At 46.5% G+C, this 23,093-nt stretch overlaps 1 protein-coding gene across 12 annotated transcripts in view; it reads right to left on the minus strand.

Annotated features, from left to right (window-relative positions):
• The window catches only part of kcc (solute carrier family 12 member kcc), a 364,064-nt gene that overhangs the window by 55,912 nt on the left and 285,059 nt on the right, over window positions 1-23,093 (minus strand). Inside the window, exon 1 of one of the 12 annotated variants that reach the window (XM_069309525.1) lies at window positions 347-379. The exons of the other annotated variants lie outside the window; for them this stretch is intronic. The gene's annotated coding sequence lies outside the window, so the exon portion shown is untranslated. Of the gene's footprint in view, window positions 1-346; window positions 380-23,093 lie in introns of those variants that run through there. 12 annotated transcript variants of the gene reach the window in all.

The raw sequence follows: 23,093 nt of genomic DNA on the forward strand, positions 1-23,093 counted from the left end.
ATCAATTCGGAACCAACTCAAATATTAATTTCAGCTTGAGATAGCAGATTTCTTATTTAAACAAAAACAACAATGTCTTCATACACATTAAGAAAATGTAGACACTATAGTGAAATTCGCATAGGAACTAACATTTTCTTGGAATATACAAGTTTAACAACACATGAAAGCCATTGCTGAAAATACCAACATGGCGCCTATCCACATAGCCTTGCTATCCACAAGAAAAATATCCCCTTTTTCTTACACACACACTTTGAATAAATAAATAATCCCGGTAACATTAATCACAAAATATTCGACAAGAATCACTAGTGTAAAACATTATATATGTGACGTGGGTTACAGCCTAAGGCGCGAGAGAGACACACACACACTGTTGGTTATCGCCACCGCCCTCTCTGGTCCTTCCTGCCTTATCTTATCCCCCTTATCTCTCGTGGAAATACTTTTATTAGAGAAAAACCACAGTCACCCGAGTGCAGACGAGGAGTCACAATAACGTGGCTGGAATATGTTGACCAAACTACTCACTAGAAAGTGAACACAATCGACTTTAAAAATGGTCCAGGACGGACCGAAACGTCGTCGTCTCTTCACTTACTAGTGTGTGGTCTGGTCAACAGTCACCCGATTTATTGCAACGGCAAATTGATAACATTTGTCACAAACCAATCGCAATTCACATATTAATGAAGGCCTCTTGTGATTGGCTGAATATAGAATGATATGATCGCGAGGTTCATTACCTTGTCTCGCTTATACCAATCAGAATTTACTGGCGAACAAGAGCCGTCTTGTGACAGGTAAGGTGGCAGGTGCTCAGACCTGAAGCTCCTTACCTCTGCTGCACTCCGCTCCTCATATTACGTTATCTTGAAGTTATCTTGAGATGATTTCGGGGCTTTTTAGTGTCCCCGCGGCCCGGTCCTCGACCAGCCCTCCACCCCCAGGAAGCAGCCCGTGACAGCTGACTTAACTCCCAGGTACCTATTTTACTGCTAGGTAACAGGGGCATAGGGTGAAAGAAACTCTGCCCATTGTTTCTCGCCGGTGCCTGGGATCGACCCCAGGACCACAGGATCACAAGTCCAGCGTGCTGTCCGCTCGGCTACGTGTTCAAAATGTCTTAATAAATTCTTTTCCTCAAAACACGAGGCTGTTGATAATTTGTATACGAATATTTAACTACGATTAAAACGACTAGCTGATGATGTCATTCCTGCATTCAACCAATGACAGCTCACTAGATAGTAAAAGCCTCAGCTGAGAGCCAGCTTGATTACAACGTGTTGAAACTGGATGCTCCATTGGGTGTTACGATAGTTCTTTATGTCAACCAATCGCAATTCTCCACATGTCCATAGCCCTGGTTGATTGGTCGCTTGATTAAACACTTTTATGCACATGTGACCATTGCATCACTCTCACCAGCAGTTGAATACAAAGCTCCAATCATAAATTCCAAAGGGGCGTAAAGCCGATGGATTGGGGGAATAAAAAAAGGGGGGGGGGTGTGAACGTAGTTTAATTGGTAAATAATTTATCTGAGCACATAAGATGAATAGTGTGTTTATGTATCCGACATTTGTGTTAGGTTTACAGTCTTCATATGACTCCCTAACATGAAATTAAACCAAAGGAAACTTTCCCTCTCAGCTCCTGACCAACCCAGAGTGTATGCGCGAGTGAGGCTACGACGCTAGGCTACGACGCAAGGCTACGACGCTAGGCTACGACGCTAGGCTACGACGCTAGGCTACGACGCTAGGCTACGACGCTAGGCTACGACACGAGGCTACGACGCTAAGCTACGACACGAGGCTACGACGCAAGGCTACGACGCTAGGCTACGACACTAGGCTACGACACTAGGCTACGACACGAGGCTACGACGCTAGGCTACGACGCTAGGCTACGACACGAGGCTACGACGCAAGGCTACGACGCTAGGCTACGACACGAGGCTACGACGCAAGGCTACGACACGAGGCTACGATGCTAGGCTACGACGCAAGGCTACGACACGAGGCTACGACGCTAGGCTACGACGCAAGGCTTGCTTCACTTCCTGCCGATAATGGCTAATATACCTTAAGTCTCCCGGCTATCAGTCTTAATTATGCACAAACACACACACACAGTGTTTCACAACCCAACATTGTTTTTATTGACCGTTATGAAAGATCCCTGAAAGAGTTCTAGTCGGGTGTCAGATGTAACTTATTAGTTAGTCAAATACCGACGCCTAAGTGTTTGGTTTCTTTGACTATCCATCCACAAGACCACGACAGAGGACAAAGTATGGCCACTTCAAAGCAGAACAGAACCAGTGAGGAGTAGAGGTGCCACGGGTTAAACCAGGCATCTAGGAATCATTAGAACGAGAGTCCATTGCCTCAAACTGATTTTCAGTGATAAATCACGCCTTTATGATATATATAACTGAAAACTCCACACCCTAGAAGGATTCGAACCCAGACAGCCAGGAGCACTATGCAACATGGCGTACCTGGTTCCTTAACCACTCGACCACCGTGACTGTACAAAAGTCATTGGTAGCCGAGGCTATATCCAAGCCTATGCCCAAGCTTACCACCAAGTGCTATCGGGCCGTTGGGGGATATAGCCTCGGCTACCAATGACTTTTGTACAGTCACGGTGGTCGAGTGGTTAAGGAACCAGGTACGCCGTGTTGCATAGTGCTCCTGGCTGTCTGCGTTCGAATCCTTCTAGGGTGTGACGTATATCCTTGATTCTTGCGTTCTTATTTTAGAAGGCTGGGCTGTTCCATTTACATTCTGTTTCCTTGATATAATCTTATCAATAAAAGATGTCAAAGCTTGTTTAATGTGATGTATATTTTGGTAAAGGTGGGCGGGGAGATGGTACAGTGGGGGGGGGGATAGGTAATGGACGGGATGGAGTGAGTGTATGAGTGTGTGTGTGTGTGTGTGTGTGTGTGTGTGTGTGTGTGTGTGTGTGTGTGTGTGTGTGGGAGTGGAGAGTGAAGGGCCGCATGAGGTGGTGTCGTGGGAGACATGTTATATAACGAATAATAAATGAGGAAGACTAGCGACCTCACCCTCCTGCCCTCCTTCCCTCCCAAGTGTAGCCATCACCCCCACGTGCCACGGGTGGCCATGGGTCTAGCATGCCAACCGTATCCTGGTAGACCCATTCTACCAGCACACAGGAGCCCAGGCGCATGACGCCTCAAGGCCGCCCGAGCCATGGAGGGGAGAGAGAGAAGGGGGGTGGTGGTGGTTACATCCCCGTGGTCCCCCATCCAGATACTGGCAGATCATATGGTAACGGGTGACGTAGGTCCTGAAGTATCACTGTGCATTCTATATATGTATGCCACCCTTGATTTAGGCCCCCCTGAAGTACATGTCTTGAATACATATACAGTCACCAGTTTAACACATGACTACTAAGAACGCACACTCACATCTACTAAGAACGCACACTCACATCTACTAAGAACGCACACTCACATCTACTAAGAACGCACACTCACATCTACTAAGAACGCACACTCACGAAAATACTTTACGTGGTCTCAAAATATATGACTAAATATACTAACGTCGGATTCAATACCAAAGTCACTTACATAATTCTCTAGCACCTGACATTAGCCAAATACATAACTATACCCATGTTGACCAGACCACACACTAGAAAATGAAGGGACGACGACATTTCGGTCCGTCCTGGACCATTCTCAAGTCGATTGTGCACCGAGCAATACACAAAACACCCGACTCCACACACCTGACAACTTAGAACATTTACGTATATATGAAAACGATGAGTTGTTTAACACAGTCACAGACGGCACCGCTCCTGTGCCAGGTAAGTCCACTACGGGCTCACCATAGCCCGTGCTACTTGATGGGCTATTAGCTACAGGAGATGGCCACCAGCCCACCAGCACCCTACCTACCTCCCGCCAGACGGAATTACAAATATGCCAGACATACTAACACGCCAAAGTACACGAAATCAGTACCAAAATTATTAAGACCCGAGGGAAGATAAAATATGCCAATATACTCTATCAGTGGACAGGGAAAACAGCCCAGTCGATTGACACTTGAAAGGCGACACCTAAGAGCCAAAGCTCAACCCTCGCAAGCACAATTAGGCGAGTAGAAAGACAGACTAATGAGCGCTTGGGTTATGGTAAAGGGTTTTGAATAAATGAATGAAATAAAGAAGGAAACGAGATAAAATGAAAATAGTACAACACAAACAAAGCTCCTTAAGCATTCGTTCAGCAATAAAACCAGTCATTACATAATTTATTATAGTATCTGCCTTATACACTAAAATAATTGTAGTTAACAACCTATAATTTGAAGAAAAATTAGTTTCGAGCTCAATTAACTTGTTCCATCCCTGTTACAGCTGAGAGTTGTTACAGGACAGTTGTGCTTTGTTGACAGTTATCAGTAATCTGTGTGGAATGTCGTCCGTCGTCACTATCAATGTTATCACACCTCAACCCCCCCCCCCCACCCCTCCCTGCTTCTGTCCCAACCCACTACACGGTTCCTGCCACTACCTCACACTACCACCCCCCACACTACCACCTCCACACCGTTACAGTTGAGAGGCGGGACCAAAGAGCCAGAGCTCAACCCCCGCAAGCACAACTAGGCGAGTAAACACTAGCCTCATATTAACCTACTATATTATCACAGCTAAGCCAAGCCTATATTGTCCTATCCTAATTGATATATCTTCTTGAGATGATTTCGGGGCTTAGCGTTCCCGCGGCCCGGTCCTCGAATAGGCCTCCTTTTTATTACCCCCCCCCCCACCAGGAAGCAGCCCATAGCAGCTGTCTAACTCCCAGGTACCTATTTACTGCTAGGTAAACCGGGCATCAGGGTGAAAAAAACTCTGCCCATTTGTCTCCGCCTCCACCGGGGATCGAACCCGAAACCTCAGGACTACGAATCCCTAACGCTATCCACTCAGCTATCAGACCCCTTTGTAGCCGGTAGTTTGCGTGTCGTTAAAGTATTATTTGCGTGTGGTTTAAGTCTCGTTTACATCTCATTTACAGCTCGTTAAGCCTCGTTATCGGAATATATACAACAATGTTAATGTGGCTTTTGCTCATTCTTAAGCACCGTAACTCCTCCATATTCAAGGTCACGCAAAATCGATGTTTCCCGCGCAAAGTGATTGGTTGACTGGATGACGCAAAATGCTTGTTGACGCAACATGATAAAGCAAACCATTGACGACGAAAAACACTTAACCCTCAAAATGTTTCCTATTGAACAAAAATGTATAATGATGACAATGTTGTTGACGTGAAATGTTTCCTGAAGCAAAAATGTTTGTCGATGACCTAAATAGTTGGTTAACGACTCAAAATCTTTGTAGCAGCAAAATATGTATTACCCACACTGCCAGGCACTTATAAGAGGACTGTAAATCATAGCGGCTCGCAAAAATAGACCGTGTCCCGTTTTCTATTCATGGATCCTCTGTTCGGTTAGGTTATGACAATTTAGTACATTATTTTTGTGAGGTTGTGGCACCTCGATAGGACGGTTCTGAGGAGACATTTCAACGTTTGTGTGACTTCAAAACTCAAATTAGTTATTTCTTGTATATGTTCTTCAGAGAGCACCGAGAGAATTCTGCTTGTGAAAGCGAGATTCTTCCAAATGAATAAGATCATCACATGAGGCGTTTGGTATGCGCGCCTGGAGTCGACTCCTTCGTGGAGAATGAATGACTCAACCCAAGCAGTTGCCTACTCTCACAGAATGTTGAGACACGTGCAAATATATAAGTTCGTCCAACACCGGGCGCCTCACCACCTCCAAGTTCGGAGACAGTGTAGCCTAATCATCTTCCTTCCCCCTCACCAAAGTTTGGAGATGGATTGAGTTAGCCTCACTGCAAATTTGGAGATATATCACTATTTCTTTACTGGCCTCCAAGAGAGAAGCCTAGCCTTCAATCCCGTCCTTAATACGTAACTTAAGCGGGAACTCAAAATCACAGAAGACAAATCACACAATATATAAAACCACACACATGTACGATATTATCACTAATAAAGCAACTTGCCTCAAATAATTGTATACATAATTTTAGAAATACTTGATTATTTTGTTAATATGAGGTTTACTAACTGGTCATGTGGCATTCCCTCCCATTCCTAATTTGATTAGCTTTATTCAAACAAAATGTCACACATATTAACTTTTTGTTGCTATGCGACCAAGGAGAAAAAAGGAGATATCGGGTGGACAAAGACATCATTTATTCCTTGACAAACACACACAAAAATGCACTTGCTTGTTTTCTCTTTGTCCTTAAAACTCTGATAGAGATTTCTCAGACAAGTTGCCAACTTTGTTTTTGTCCGCTAATGAGGTAAAGTTTCCTCCAAACTAAATGTTTTATTTATGTTATTTCTTGTTTTACCCAAGGTGTATCTCCTTCCCTCTCCTCTCATTCTCTCTCACACACACTCTCTCTCTCTCTCTCTCTCTCTCTCTCTCTCTCTGGTGCACCTACCTGTGATGACTGAGGTATTCAGTTGTGTGTGAGGTACCAGCTGATAAAGGACCCCTTCCCTGGATGAATTCCGCGCGGGAACGTCCATGGTTGTAGAGGGCATGAAGGAGCGGAGGGCCAAGCCTAGCCTAGCCTAGCCTGTATGGTCCTCTCTGGGATGGGAGGGGATGATGCCTCTCTCCCTGGGATGGGAAGGGGGTGATGCCTCCCTCCCACCGCCACGATATGCACTCACACACACACTCCCTCAACTTTTAGTTCTATTCAAACTTTTCAATGATTGGAATTTTGTTTTTCCATAACTCGAGTATTTTAATTTCATCAGATTTGAATTTTCAGCGGTTTATTTTCCAGTTTTTGTTGTTAATTCCACATTAATGACGAAGCTGCTGAACACTAGTGAAATTTACACAGTTTTCAGAAGCCTATGACGTAGAATAGCCTAATAGTAAATAAATTTTGTAAAATAAAATTAAGAGCGTTGACTGGCATGCTCAGAGTGAAAGTCCTTAACTGACACCCACTGTATGCTGACGAGGAGTCACAATAACGTGGCTAAAGTATGTTGACCAGACCACACACTAGAAGGTGAAGGGACGACCACGTTTCGCTCCGTCCTGGACCATTCTCAAGTCGATTGTGAGAATGGTCCACAATCTACTTGAGAATGGTCCAGGACGGACCAAAACGTCGTCACCCCTTCACCTTCTAGTGTGTGGTCTGGTCAACACCCACTGTATTTAAGTACAAGTACTGAGACCTACTATATGAGTACCGAGACCTTACAAGCAGTTCTCCCGATAGTGCATCGCATTTTGACGTATAATTTCCCTTAGACCAGAAACTGATGTCCTATAGTGGTAGCGGCTGGCGAAACGATATTGGTGAGTGCTCGGGTAGGTTAGGTTCGGGTAGATTAGTAGGAGAGTTTAGTGAGGTTGTGAAGGGCGGAGTTAATCCTAGGTTTAAAACCTCCCTTTATGAAGAGGGGAGGGAGTTTTGCGGGGGAAAGTGCCAAGCCATTACGACTATATAGCACTTGGAAGGGTCAGGATAAGGCTTCGGGATGGGACGGGGGAAAGGAATGGTGCCCCAACCACTTATGGACGGTCGGGGATTGAACGCCGACCTGCATGAAGCGAGACCGTCGCTCTACCGTTCAGCCCAAGTGGTTGGGCTGTGAGGGGTTATCTTGAGATGATTTCGGGGCTTTAGTGTCCCCGCGGCCCGGTCCTCGACCAGGTCTCCACCCCCAGGAAGCAGCCCGTGACAGCTGACTAACACCCAGGTACCTATTTTACTGCTAGGTAACAGGGGCATAGGGGTGAAAGAAACTCTGCCCATTGTTTCTCGCCGGCGCCTGGGATCGAACCCGGGATCACAAGTCCAGCGTGCTGTCCGCTCGGCCGACCGGCGTGGAGAGGACGGGTTGGTACAGTGGGACCCGGACAAGCGCACTGAGCACCAATGTCACACAATATTATTATACCTAAATAATGATGAACTCGGTTTTGTTGGAATGTTTTTTCCTGTTTTTTGGGGTCTGGGTTTGTTTGTTTATGTTTTACTTTAGGTGAAGACTGTATGTTCAAATATGTTGTTGTTGTTGTTGCTGCTCTCGTCTGATCAATACTGACGCCTGCTGTTACTGTTCCTGCTGCAGCTGCTGCTCTCGTCTGATCAATACTAGCGCCTGCTGTTACTGTTCCTGCTGCAGCTGCTGCTCTCGTCTGATCAATACTAGCGCCTGCTGTTACTGTTCCTGCTGCAGCTGCTGCTCTCGTATGATCAATACTGGCGCCTGCTGTTACTTGCTCCTGCTGCTGCTGCTCCTGCTGCTGCTGCTCCTGCTGCTGTAGCAGCTGCTGCTCTCGTCTGATCAATACTGACGCCTGCTGTTACTGTTCCTGCTGCAGCTGCTGCTCTCGTCTGATCAATACTAGCGCCTGCTGTTACTGTTCCTGCTGCAGCTGCTGCTCTCGTCTGATCAATACTAGCGCCTGCTGTTACTGTTCCTGCTGCAGCTGCTGCTCTCGTATGATCAATACTGGCGCCTGCTGTTACTTGCTCCTGCTGCTGCTGCTCCTGCTGCTGCTGCTCCTGCTGCTGTAGCAGCTGCTGCTCTCGTCTGATCAATACTGACGCCTGCTGTTACTGTTCCTGCTGCAGCTGCTGCTCTCGTCTGATCAATACTAGCGCCTGCTGTTACTGTTCCTGCTGCAGCTGCTGCTCTCGTCTGATCAATACTAGCGCCTGCTGTTACTGTTCCTGCTGCAGCTGCTGCTCTCGTATGATCAATACTGGCGCCTGCTGTTACTTGCTCCTGCTGCTGCTGCTGCTCCTGCTGCTGTAGCAGCTGCTGCTCTCGTCTGATCAATACTGACGCCTGCTGTTACTGTTCCTGCTGCAGCTGCTGCTCTCGTCTGATCAATACTAGCGCCTGCTGTTACTGTTCCTGCTGCAGCTGCTGCTCTCGTCTGATCAATACTAGCGCCTGCTGTTACTGTTCCTGCTGCAGCTGCTGCTCTCGTATGATCAATACTGGCGCCTGCTGTTACTTGCTCCTGCTGCTGCTGCTGCTCCTGCTGCTGTAGCAGCTGCTGCTCTCGTCTGATCAATACTAGCGCCTGCTGTTACTGTTCCTGCTGCAGCTGCTGCTCTCGTATGATCAATACTGGCGCCTGCTGTTACTGTTCCTGCTCAAATTCCTCCTTTGTGTATGCTGTTACGTACACAAACAGATAACATAACGGGGCTGGGATAGAATAGAGAGGGACGGGACAACAGAAATAAGTGGGGGACATAACAGAAGGGGCGGAGATAGAATAAAAGGGGGCAGAATACAAGAGACAAGGGGCTGTCCTAGCCCGGGTCTAGGACAGAAGGGGGCGAGGTAAGAAAGAATGAAAGAAAGTGGGAAGTGAAAGGGACATAGAGGAGAAAAGTAAACTAAATTTGATGTGAAAATGATAGGACGTGGGGAGCAGAAAAGGCAAGCAGAGAAAGTTAAAGTATAGAAGAAAAGGTTGATAGAATGTCTTCTATCTTCTTCTATCTTCTAGAAGATAGAAGAATGCCCCTAGAGACTCGGGTGGTCTCTTTGTTACCGGTGTCTCCAGGGCAGAGATTCACGAAGCAGTTACGCAAGTACTTACGAACGTGTACATCTTTCCTCAATCTTTGACGGCTTTGGTTACATATATTAAACAGTTTACAAGCACGAAAACTTGCCAATCAACTGTTGCTATTGTTATAAACAGCCTCCTGGTGCTTCGGAGCTCATTTCACCGGTCAATAATTGTAAACAAAGCCGCCAAAGATTAAGATGTACAGGGGCCAGATTCACGAAAGCACTTACGCAAGCACTTACGAACCTGCACATCTTTTCTCAATCTTTGGCGGCTATATTTCCAATTATTAAACAGTTAATGAGCTCCGAAGCACCAGGAGGCTATTTATAACAATAACAACAGTTGACTGGCAAGTTTTCATGCTTGTAAACTGTTTAATAAATGTAACCAAAGCTGTCAAAGATTGAGGAAAGATGTACACGTTCGTAAGTGCTTTCGTGAATCTGGCCCCAGGTTCGCAAGTGCTTGCGTAACTGCTTCGTGAATCCGTCTTCAAGAGCAGCTTGGAGCGTGACGTAGTGCCCAACCACACCCGTTTCAGTCTCCCTAACAACCACACAAAAATTCCCTAACTCGCCTTGTTAGCAACTTCCAGACGACGTGCTTGTTACGTGGCGGGTATTGGGGGGGGGGGGGCCTTGATTGTTACGGAGGGGGGACCGGTGTCTGGGGCCCTCAGTAGGGGGTGGAGGGGGTCAGGGGTCAGTAGGGAGGGGAGAGGGGGGGTGGGGGACCAGGAAAGCGTAGGGGAAAGGGGGGTAATGTCTGTGGGAAGGGAAGGTTAGGCTAGGCCAGGTTTGGATTACGATAGAGAAGGTTAGGTTAGGCTAGAATAGAATGTGATAGGAGAGGTTAAAGCGTACTGGAGGGGAAAAGAGAGAGAGAGAGAGAGAGAGAGAGAGAGAGAGAGAGAGAGAGAGAGAGAGAGAGAGAGAGAGAGAGAGAGAGAGAGAGAGACAGAGAGAGACAGAGAGACAGAGAGAGAGACAGAGAGAGACAGAGAGAGACAGAGAGAGACAGAGAGAGAGACAGAGAGAGAGACAGAGAGAGACAGAGAGAGACAGAGAGAGACAGAGAGAGACAGAGAGAGAGAGAGAGAGAGAGAGAGAGAGACAGAGAGAGAGAGAGAGAGAGAGAGAGAGAGAGAGACAGAGAGAGACAGAGAGAGAGACAGAGAGAGAGAGAGAGAGAGAGAGAGACAGAGAGACAGATCCAGGTCACTGTACAAGCCGGAGGTAAACAGAGCCAAGGTATAGGCTCCCGTCCACCACCAATGGCGCCCCACATTCCTCAATCTTCCCTCGAGAAGAAACCCTAAGAGCAAGTCGCAGTAAATACTTAGAAGAAGGAAAGGGAGAGGGGGGGGGGGGAGGAGGGATAGCAGCTCCGCAAATAGCAACAGCCTGATGGATCACAAGTCATACACGTTTCTCTTATTCCCACTATTGTCTTCGCTATTATTTTGTTTCTTTTCCTATTACCTCCTTTCTTTTCTTTATTTTGTCTCGGCTACCTCTCTCTCTCTCTCCCCCCCCTCTCTCTCTCTCTCTGTCTCTCTGTCTCTCTCTCTCTCTCTCTCTCTCTCTCTCTCTCTCTCTCTCTCTCTCTCTCTCTCTCTCTCTCTCTCTCTCTCTCTCTCGCTCGCCCCGAGGGGAGTAGGAAAAAACCAAATGTACCTTAATATCACGGATTAGAACCAATTAGTGTGTATATTCACATATTGGTTCTTGCAGGATCGAACTTTCAGTTCTTGGACCCGCCTTATCAACCGTCTAGTGTTAAGACTCCCAACTTATTTTCTTTATCGTGTGAATACACGATAAAGAAATACTAAGCGAAGTTCTGACCATCACCATGATGCAACCCTTGATAGTGTCGGAAATGGGAGACATCTAAGCGAAGTTCTGACCATCACCATGAAGCAACCCTTGATAGTGTCGGAAATGGGAGACATCTAAGCGAAGTTCTGACCATCACCATGATGCAACCCTTGATAGTGTCGGAAATGGGAGACATCTAAGCGAAGTTCTGACCATCACCATGATGCAACCCTTGATAGTGTCGGAAATGGGAGACATCTAAGCGAAGTTCTGACCATCACCATGAAGCAACCCTTGATAGTGTCGGAAATGGGAGACATCTAAGCGAAGTTCTGACCATCACCATGATGCAACCCTTGATAGTGTCGGAAATGGGAGACATCTAAGCGAAGTTCTGACCATCACCATGAAGCAACCCTTGATAGTGTCGGAAATGGGAGACATCTAAGCGAAGTTCTGACCATCACCATGATGCAACCCTTGATAGTGTCGGAAATGGGAGACATCTAAGCGAAGTTCTGACCATCACCATGAAGCAACCCTTGATAGTGTCGGAAATGGGAGACATCTAAGCGAAGTTCTGACCATCAACATGAAGCAACCCTTGATAGTGTCGGAAATGGGAGACATCTAAGCGAAGTTCTGACCATCACCATGAAGCAACCCTTGATAGTGTCGGAAATGGGAGACATCTAAGCGAAGTTCTGACCATCACCATGATGCAACCCTTGATAGTGTCGGAAATGGGAGACATCTAAGCGAAGTTCTGACCATCACCATGATGCAACCCTTGATAGTGTCGGAAATGGGAGACATCTAAACGAAGTTCTGACCATCACCATGAAGCAACCCTTGATAGTGTCGGAAATGGGAGACATCTAAGCGAAGTTCTGACCATCACCATGATGCAACCCTTGATAGTGTCGGAAATGGGAGACATCTAAGCGAAGTTCTGACCATCACCATGATGCAACCCTTGATAGTGTCGGAAATGGGAGACATCTAAGCGAAGTTCTGACCATCACCATGATGCAACCCTTGATAGTGTCGGAAATGGGAGACATCTAAGCGAAGTTCTGACCATCACCATGAAGCAACCCTTGATAGTGTCGGAAATGGGAGACATCTAAGCGAAGTTCTGACCATCACCATGATGCAACCCTTGATAGTGTCGGAAATGGGAGACATCTAAGCGAAGTTCTGACCATCACCATGAAGCAACCCTTGATAGTGTCGGAAATGGGAGACATCTAAGCGAAGTTCTGACCATCACCATGATGCAACCCTTGATAGTGTCGGAAATGGGAGACATCTAAGCGAAGTTCTGACCATCACCATGAAGCAACCCTTGATAGTGTCGGAAATGGGAGACATCTAAGCGAAGTTCTGACCATCACCATGAAGCAACCCTTGATAGTGTCGGAAATGGGAGACATCTAAGCGAAGTTCTGACCATCACCATGAAGCAACCCTTGATAGTGTCGGAAATGGGAGACATCTAAGCGAAGTTCTGACCATCACCATGATGCAACCCTTGATAGTGTCGGAAATGGGAGACATCTAAGCGAAGTTCTGACCATCACCATGATGCAACCCTTGATAGTGTCGGAAATGGGAGACATCTAAACGAAGTTCTGACCATCACCATGAAGCAACCCTTGATAGTGTCGGAAATGGGAGACATCTAAGCGAAGTTCTGACCATCACCATGATGCAACCCTTGATAGTGTCGGAAATGGGAGACATCTAAGCGAAGTTCTGACCATCACCATGATGCAACCCTTGATAGTGTCGGAAATGGGAGACATCTAAGCGAAGTTCTGACCATCACCATGATGCAACCCTTGATAGTGTCGGAAATGGGAGACATCTAAGCGAAGTTCTGACCATCACCATGAAGCAACCCTTGATAGTGTCGGAAATGGGAGACATCTAAGCGAAGTTCTGACCATCACCATGATGCAACCCTTGATAGTGTCGGAAATGGGAGACATCTAAGCGAAGTTCTGACCATCACCATGAAGCAACCCTTGATAGTGTCGGAAATGGGAGACATCTAAGCGAAGTTCTGACCATCACCATGATGCAACCCTTGATAGTGTCGGAAATGGGAGACATCTAAGCGAAGTTCTGACCATCACCATGAAGCAACCCTTGATAGTGTCGGAAATGGGAGACATCTAAGCGAAGTTCTGACCATCACCATGAAGCAACCCTTGATAGTGTCGGAAATGGGAGACATCTAAGCGAAGTTCTGACCATCACCATGAAGCAACCCTTGATAGTGTCGGAAATGGGAGACATCTAAGCGAAGTTCTGACCATCACCATGATGCAACCCTTGATAGTGTCGGAAATGGGAGACATCTAAGCGAAGTTCTGACCATCACCATGATGCAACCCTTGATAGTGTCGGAAATGGGAGACATCTAAACGAAGTTCTGACCATCACCATGAAGCAACCCTTGATAGTGTCGGAAATGGGAGACATCTAAGCGAAGTTCTGACCATCACCATGATGCAACCCTTGATAGTGTCGGAAATGGGAGACATCTAAACGAAGTTCTGACCATCACCATGAAGCAACCCTTGATAGTGTCGGAAATGGGAGACATCTAAGCGAAGTTCTGACCATCACCATGATGCAACCCTTGATAGTGTCGGAAATGGGAGACATCTAAGCGAAGTTCTGACCATCACCATGAAGCAACCCTTGATAGTGTCGGAAATGGGAGACATCTAAGCGAAGTTCTGACCATCACCATGAAGCAACCCTTGATAGTGTCGGAAATGGGAGACATCTAAGCGAAGTTCTGACCATCACCATGAAGCAACCCTTGATAGTGTCGGAAATGGGAGACATCTAAGCGAAGTTCTGACCATCACCATGATGCAACCCTTGATAGTGTCGGAAATGGGAGACATCTAAACGAAGTTCTGACCATCACCATGAAGCAACCCTTGATAGTGTCGGAAATGGGAGACATCTAAGCGAAGTTCTGACCATCATCATGATGCAACCCTTGATAGTGTCGGAAATGGGAGACATCTAAGCGAAGTTCTGACCATCACCATGAAGCAACCCTTGATAGTGTCGGAAATGGGAGACATCTAAGCGAAGTTCTGACCATCACCATGAAGCAACCCTTGATAGTGTCGGAAATGGGAGACATCTAAGCGAAGTTCTGACCATCACCATGAAGCAACCCTTGATAGTGTCGGAAATGGGAGACATCTAAGCGAAGTTCTGACCATCACCATGAAGCAACCCTTGATAGTGTCGGAAATGGGAGACATCTACTAACAGAAACTTACAGGTACACAGTCTGGAAAAATTCAATATCTCCTCCATTTGGTTAAAGACGTTTTCTGTTTTACGGAAGAAAACATGATTAAGAACTTCATTTGATTAATGGAATCCCGAATCAGGTTCATTCTCCCTGAAGGGAGCCGGTCGGCCGAGCGGACAGCACGCTGGACTGTGATCCTGTGGTCCCGGGTTCGATCCCGGGCGCCGGCGAGAAACAATGGGCAGAGTTTCTTTCACCCTATGCCCCTGTTACCTAGCAGTAAAATAGGTATCTGGGTGTTAGTCAGCTGTCACGGGCTGCTTCCTGGGGGTGGAGGACCGGGCCGCGGGGACACTAAAGCCCCGAAATCATCTCAAGATAACCTCCCTCAACACCAGTATTCCATTCATAATCTCACAAGCTGAAGGGTTGCGAATTTAAACCATGAGTGAAAAAAAAAATTGGAGCATCAATCCCCAGTCTTCCTCGCGGACCTGCCAGGATTCCCTCTTAATCTCTCTAAGATTTGCATATTAAAGACTCCTGATGACTTGCTTTCGACTGTGCTCCTTTTATCACTCGCCTGTCGGGGGGGGGGGGATCTTGGGCTGCCAGGAATAATTCACTACTCGGGAACACCGAGCAATTAAACTTTATACCTTGCCAACTCCAATGCCGGGGCGGTATATGGAAGCTGTTTATTTTGGGGCCGCTTGACGAGCTGGCTGGAATTTGAAATACAAGGTTCCTGTTTGTTCCAGGGAGGACCAGCAAGGGTCGCAGGGACCCGGGATCACAGAGTGTGTTCCCCTTAATTACCAGGAGGCCAAAATGTTGACCTAGTAAACTCAAAACATTCCCAGCCCGAGGACTGCCACAGGGCAGCCCCACACACACACACACACACACACACACACACACACACACACACACACACACACACACACACACACACACGGTGGACTGTTTCACTATCGCCGACTGTTTCACGGAAATTCTCTTTGTTCCAGGATAGTATTCCTGGCTGATATATACTAAGGAGGGGACTATGACAACGGTTGAACCATCTCCAACAACAGGAACAGGAACTATAAACAGGAACAACTAACAGGAACTATAAACTCCGCAGCAACGGTTAAAAACAGAAGGATGGAAACTTGGGGATTACATATTTGTCCTAGTTCCTGCATCTCAGGAAATTGTAAATATGGAGAAGCATGACAAACAATTCGCGAGATGAGGAGGAGCCGCACATGAGGAGATATGAGAGAAGATAACCCAGCCCAGCCTCCTAAGATGAAAGTACTCATAATAACTGATGAAAAGTTCCAATATGTAGTGATGGATCACCAGAAAGATAACCTTCGTATGTAGGAATTTGGACAAACCGGATACTTCTAACGTCGACATAATACCAAACTTAACCTCTCCTAGGAATCCCAGACCTGATACACACTACCTTAGGCCCTAATAGTACATATATATACTATACTAGGCCCAGAAATATTTAAGTTAGGTTTTAGGTTGATTATTTCGGAGTCTGTAAACTTAATAGTACAAAAAAGTGCTTCACTGGAGGTCCATCATTATATATGGGTACACGAGATCAAATAATTACTATAAGTGCTATCATGTCAGGGTGTTAGTCAGCTGTCACGGGCTGCTTCCTGGGGGTGGAGGCCTGGTCGAGGACCGGGCCGCGGGGACACTAAAGCCCCGAAATCATCTCAAGATAACCTCAAGATAAGATGTCATAAGGCTGGGTTAAGATAGCCATACTGCTGTTTACATACAGCACTATAAGGCTTTGAAATCTTTTGCATGAAGATATCATATTCAAACACTTCTGAGGTGGTGGAAATGAGGGGTATTAGGGCGATAGTTAGAGGGATAAGAATGACAATTTTCCTGTGGTTTAAGATGAAAAATAGCTTATCTGCAAGACGAGGTGGGGGAGGGGGGGAAGGTCTAGAAGACACAACAGTTAAACAAGCGAGGTAATACAAGCGCCTGCTCAGTGGCGCACTCCATTAGCATACGAAGAGCGAGCCATGTGGGTCCTGCGCTCTCCATGTTTATTGCTTCAAGGTCTTAAAGAACCAACAAACTTGAGATACAAAATAAGAGAGAGCGTCGGCCTCACACGGCCTGGGGTCCAGGGTTCGAGACCCACACAGCCACGTTATTGTGACTCCTCACCAGCAAGCCATCATTGGCTGTCATTAATAAACAAGTCTACCCTCTTCCCTGTTTTCTTTAGCGATACAAGTTTATCAACAGCAGGAAGGGTAGTACTAGCTAGACTACTACGGGCTCACCATAGCCCGTGCTACTTGCAACTTTTTGTTCCAGGTAGCGAATCTTAAACAACATAGCTAGACTAGCACCCCGTTCCCTCCAGCGTGACAAACGTCACTAAACTGACGTACTAAATTGCCTGAACCTAACCTGCCCGAGAACCCACCAACATCACGGCTGTTGGTCACAGGAAAATTCTAAGTGAAAATACAATGTCAGGAGATGAGGAGGGGGGGGGGGGGGGAGGGGGTTGTTAGGTCACCACAATAGTCTACTGATCAGTCACTGAGTTTACTTCAACCCTCAACACAGGACACAAGTAAACTCAAGAGTATACACATTAAACAACAGGAAATATACGTCACACTGTGTGTATATTCACACAAGTTAGATTATATATATATATATATATATATATATATATATATATATATATATATATATATATATATATATATATATATATATATATATATATATATATATATAGAGCTGGGCTTTGCAACGCGCCCTCTGGTGTCACTATAATACACCATAGCCTCCGTCAGCTGAAGTATCCACACACTATACACCATACAAATGTAAAATAATACATTCATTTAACGGTAAACTATATCATCAATTTTCAAAAAACACCCGTAAGCACTTTTACAGTAATGACTACCGTAAATTACAGCTAAACTTCCTAACCTGTTGATTGTTAAAAGTTATTTAAGACTAAGTTATTTGGTTTCACTGTAGTCCAATTGGTCCAATTATATGGCTCTTAACTACGCCATTCAAGCGAGTTGGATGATCTGGGAACTTGTATATTAGAAACCTCGTATATTAAACACATGGTTATACTAGGACAATTATTTTCTAGATAGCTTAGCCACTCGGAACGAAATGTCCATGTAGCACGGGCTATGGTGAACCCGTTGTAAAGTTCTCAACAGATCACTTTTGGTGTGTGTGGAGAGCAAGTAGCTCAGCCTCCTCCACTCACCCGCACCACCAGACTGGCCAGTCAAGGCTGTCTTCATGGGCACAGTCACATGGCCCCTTACACTTACCTGTACAGTTACCAACCGTATATAGTTTTCTAATGCATTAGTAAACTTGGTTGCTTCAGCAGGAGACACCCGTCCACCTGGGCTGGACGGTAGAGCAACGATCTCGCTTCATGCAGGTCGGGGTTCAATCCCCGAAGTGGTTGGGTACCATTCCTTTCCCAGTCTCATCCCAAATCCGTATCCTGACCCATTTCAAGTGCTATATAGTCTTAATGGCTTGGCGCTTTCCTCTTGATAATTCCCTGCCCTTCAGCAGGAGGTAATCACTGGCGTATTTTTCTATTGCTCAATAACAGCAATGAAGGAACTTATAGTGAGGATGTGGCAAGTACAACCCTATCGTCGTGGACCACCAGAAAGTTAGCTTTCATAATTCTCAATTTGACCAAAGCAGCGAAGTTTTTAGATTTATCTTGTTGATAAAACGTAACCTAACCATCCTAGGCTTAATATATTACATATGTGCTATACTATGACTAGTATTATTTAAATTTAATTTTTAATTTTTTAATTGCCAAAGTGGCTTCCTGGGGCTCCATTACGACACATTATCTTGAGGTTATCTTGAGATGATTTCGGGGCTTTAGTGTCCCTGCGGCCCGGTCCTCGACCAGGCCTCCACCCCCCAGGAAGCAGCCCGTGACAGCTGACTAACACCCAGGTACCTATTCTACTGCTAGGTAACAAGGGCATAGCGTGAAAGAAACTCTGCCTATTGTTTCTCGCCGGCGCCTGGGATCGAACCCAGGCCCACAGGATGACAAGTCCAGCGTGCTGTCTGCTCGGCCGACCGGCTCCCTTTGGTATCAACGACCCCATAGTTACAAAAAGGACCATCATTTCAGGAGGCTGGGTCGTTATAGCATATAATTAGTGAGTCCTAATTTGATTAGCCTAAATGATAATTACACCCAAGCAACACCGTGTTAACCCTCAACTGAAATTGTACGCGACATTCGACCATAAAGACGAGTGGTTCACAACGCCTCCACGGGCCTCGGCGTTTCAACCCGCGCATAGGGCTCGAACTTACGTACGGGACGTTCCCAGATGCGCCCTTGTGGATAAAGGCCGTAGTGAACCCTTTATCAAGTGACGTACTGTACCAGCAAGCAGATTGATTAAGATTAAGCCACCCAAGAGGTGGCACGGGCATGAATAGCCCGTAAACCAGCAAGCATATTCTGCAATAGATATATATTCCTGTCATAGCACCCGAGGACTACTTTAAGGTAGGGGCGTGCGCGCGCAGCTGAGGGCAATACTGAGGTAGCAGCTGAGGGCAATACTGAGGTAGCAGCTGAGGGCAATACTGAGGTAGCAGCTGAGGGCTACTGAGTAGCAGCTGAGGGCAATACTGAGGTAGCAGCTGAGGGCAATACTGAGGTAGCAGCTGAGGGCAATACTGAGGTAGCAGCTGAGGGCAATACTGAGGTAGCAGCTGAGGGCAATACTGAGGTAGCAGCTGAGGGCTACTGAGTAGCAGCTGAGGGCTACTGAGTAGCAGCTGAGGGCTACTGAGTAGCAGCTGAGGGCTATACTGAGGTAGCAGCTGAGGGCAATACTGAGGTAGCAGCTGAGGGCAATACTGAGGTAGCAGCTGAGGGCAATACTGAGGTAGCAGCTGAGGGCAATACTGAGGTAGCAGCTGAGGGCAATACTGAGGTAGCAGCTGAGGGCAATACTGAGGCAGCAGCTGAGGGCAATACTGAGGCAGCAGCTGAGGGCAATACTGAGGCAGCAGCTGAGGGCAATACTGAGGTAGCAGCTGAGGGCTATACTGAGGTAGCAGCTGAGGGCTATACTGAGGTAGCAGCTGAGGGCTATACTGAGGTAGCAGCTGAAGGCAATACCGAGGTAGCAGCTGAGGGCAATACTGAGGTAGCAGCTGAGGGCTATACTGAGGTAGCAGCTGAGGGCAATACTGAGGTAGCAGCTGAGGGCAATACTGAGGTAGCAGCTGAGGGCAATACTGAGGTAGCAGCTGAGGGCTATACTGAGGTAGCAGCTGAGGGCAATACTGAGGTAGCAGCTGAGGGCTATACTGAGGTAGCAGCTGAGGGCAATACTGAGGTAGCAGCTGAGGGCTATACTGAGGTAGCAGCTGAGGGCAATACTGAGGTAGCAGCTGAGGGCTATACTGAGGTAGCAGCTGAGGGCAATACTGAGGTAGCAGCTGAGGGCTATACTGAGGTAGCAGCTGAGGGCTATACTGAGGTAGCACCTGAGGGCTATACTGAGGTAGCAGCTGAGGGCTATACTGAGGTAGCAGCTGAAGGCAATACTGAGGTAGCAGCTGAGGGCAATACTGAGGTAGCAGCTGAGGGCTATACTGAGGTAGCAGCAGGGTCCTCCGCCAGGGCGTCCAACTGCCCTAGTCAAAACCAGAACGTTAGGTACGAGTTTAAAGGGAACCTCCTCTGTCCCGCCCCAGTTGTGGGGTCTGGCCGCTCCCTCCCATCCTCTTGAATATACTCTCACACTCCCTGCTCGTCATCCTCTTGGCTTCCTCTCACACTCCCTGCTCGTCATCCTCTTGGCTTCCTCTCACGTATCTTCCCTGTCATCCTCTTGGCTTCCTCTCACACCCCCTTCCCGTTCTCTTGGCTTCCCTTCCTGTTCCAAGGTTGGCCTGGCAGCGTCCAGTGTGTAAACTGGGTCCCCAGCCCCAGGGAACACCTCAACACGACGGAGCAGCCCAAAAGCTCTCGTCAATGTTGGAAAGAATTATGAATCCATTAGAATAAATGACCTAAATGACTAACCCATTCGTAAGGAAAACAAATCGATGTGTTTTCCTGAAATTCATGAAACGGGTGCCACTGTATTAGTGGGATTTTTTTTTATTTTTATTTGCCGAAGTATTTTTTGTTCGAAGCGATATGTGTATTAGTGGCTTTAGGTATTATATGTACTAGCTCTATATATAAATCTAACAGTATGTAACACTATCTATGTATGTACTTTTCCTAAATAAAGATATTATATTATGTAATCAAGTATGTGATCAAGTAATCAAGGGAGCCGGTCGGCCGAGCGGACAGCACGCTGGACTTGTGATCCTGTGGTCCTGGGTTCGATCCCAGGCGCCGGCGAGAAACAATGGGCAGAGTTTCTTTCACTCTATGCCCCTGTTACCTAGCAGTAAAATAGGTACCTGGGTGTTAGTCAGCTGTCACGGGCTCCTTCATGGGGGGTGGAGGCCTGGTTGAGGACCGGGCCGCGGGGACACTAAAAGCCCCGAAATCATCTCAAGATAACCTCAAGATGCTGGACGCCACACGGAGGATATGTAACAAAATGTATCATTCGCTCTTACCAACACCATCACGTACAAACCGTTGAACTAAAGGGCAATGGAAAAAAAATGGAAAATTTACAAAATTTCATAATCCAATTTTTTTTTGAGAAATTTCTCACGAACGAGATACGCCAATGTTTACATCCCAGACCCCTAGGAAAACACCGCCGGCACTCGGGCTAAGATTTCTCTGCAACTCTCCGCATTCTCTTATTCCTTTGTCACTACCAGAAATAATTCACTAGACTTGGAAAAAGCAGTGTTGACGGTGTGAGTCAATCATTAACTCCCTTTTCACGGTGTGGTCGACGACCGGGCCGTGGGTCGCTAAGCCCCGAAATCATCTCAAGGTAACCTCAAGGTAACAATGGGCGGCCATGGTTATCTTGAAGTTATCTTGAGATGATTTCGGGGCTTTAGTGTCCCCGCGGCCCGGTCCTCGACCAGGCCTCCACCCCCAGGAAGCAGCCCGTGACAGCTGACTAACACCCAGGTACCTATTTTACTGCTAGATAACAAGGGCATAGGGTGAAACTCTACCCATTGTTTCTCGCCGGCGCCTGAGATCGAACCCAGGACCACAGGATCACAAGTCAGTATGTTGTCCGCTCGGCCGACCGACTATTAACCAAAAATGATAAAAATATGAATCAAACTAAACTAAAATTCTTCTGTATTGATGGAATAAAGTTAAGAGCTAGGAGCAGCCTGGCGAGAAGCCCTCGGCGGCGTGCAGGCCGGCTGGAATATCCTTTAAGTAAAGAAAGTTAAAAAAAGAAAGTTTTCTACGGAACTCTCAACTACACGACAAAAGTTTTCGATTGTACTTGAGACCGACCAAAGGCACCAACGAGAACTTTCAATTGCTCACAAGGGCTTCCTGACACTTCTGATTCCTTCACAGAGTTCGTTGGTATTCTAGTTGGCTCTATAGTGCTTGCTGGTATTCTAGTTGGCTCTCTATAGTGCTTGCTGGTATTCTAGTTGGCTCTATCGTGCTTGCTGGTATTCTAGTTGGCTCTCTATAGTGCTTGCTGGTATTCTAGTTGGCTCTATAGTGCTTGCTGGTATTCTAGCTCTCTATAGTGCTTGCTGGCACTCTAGCTGGCTCTATAGTGCTTGCTGGTATTCTAGCTCACTATAGTGCTTGCTGGTATTCTAGCTCTCTATAGTGCTTGCTGGCACTCTAGCTGGCTCTTTATAGTGCTTGCTGGTGTGTGTATATATAATATATATATATATAATATATATATATATATATATATATATATATATATATATATATATATATATATATATATATCATAATTAAACACACAGGCGAACATTTAAATAAGAATCCCATTAATATTGTAAAATGCATTCGATGCTGTAGCTGAAAATCGCAAATGGCTATTAAGGAGATTTACATATTGATGTGTGGAGGGCGGAGCTGTGAATGTGGCGGCGGGCTGAGGTACTCCAGTCTGCCGCTCTCAGCACTCGGCTCTCGGTCCCCAGGCACCCACACACACGTTATTCACTGTGTATAGCTTGTGTGTATGAGAGAAGCTGTGAATAAGCAAGCCAGTGGATTTATGTTGATGTATATTTAAGAATTTGTTTATCATTCATACTGAGGACTTGTGGAAGCGAGTGTTTTCA

Source organism: Procambarus clarkii, chromosome 65, assembly GCF_040958095.1.
Source record: "Procambarus clarkii isolate CNS0578487 chromosome 65, FALCON_Pclarkii_2.0, whole genome shotgun sequence".
NCBI lineage: Eukaryota > Metazoa > Arthropoda > Malacostraca > Decapoda > Cambaridae > Procambarus > Procambarus clarkii.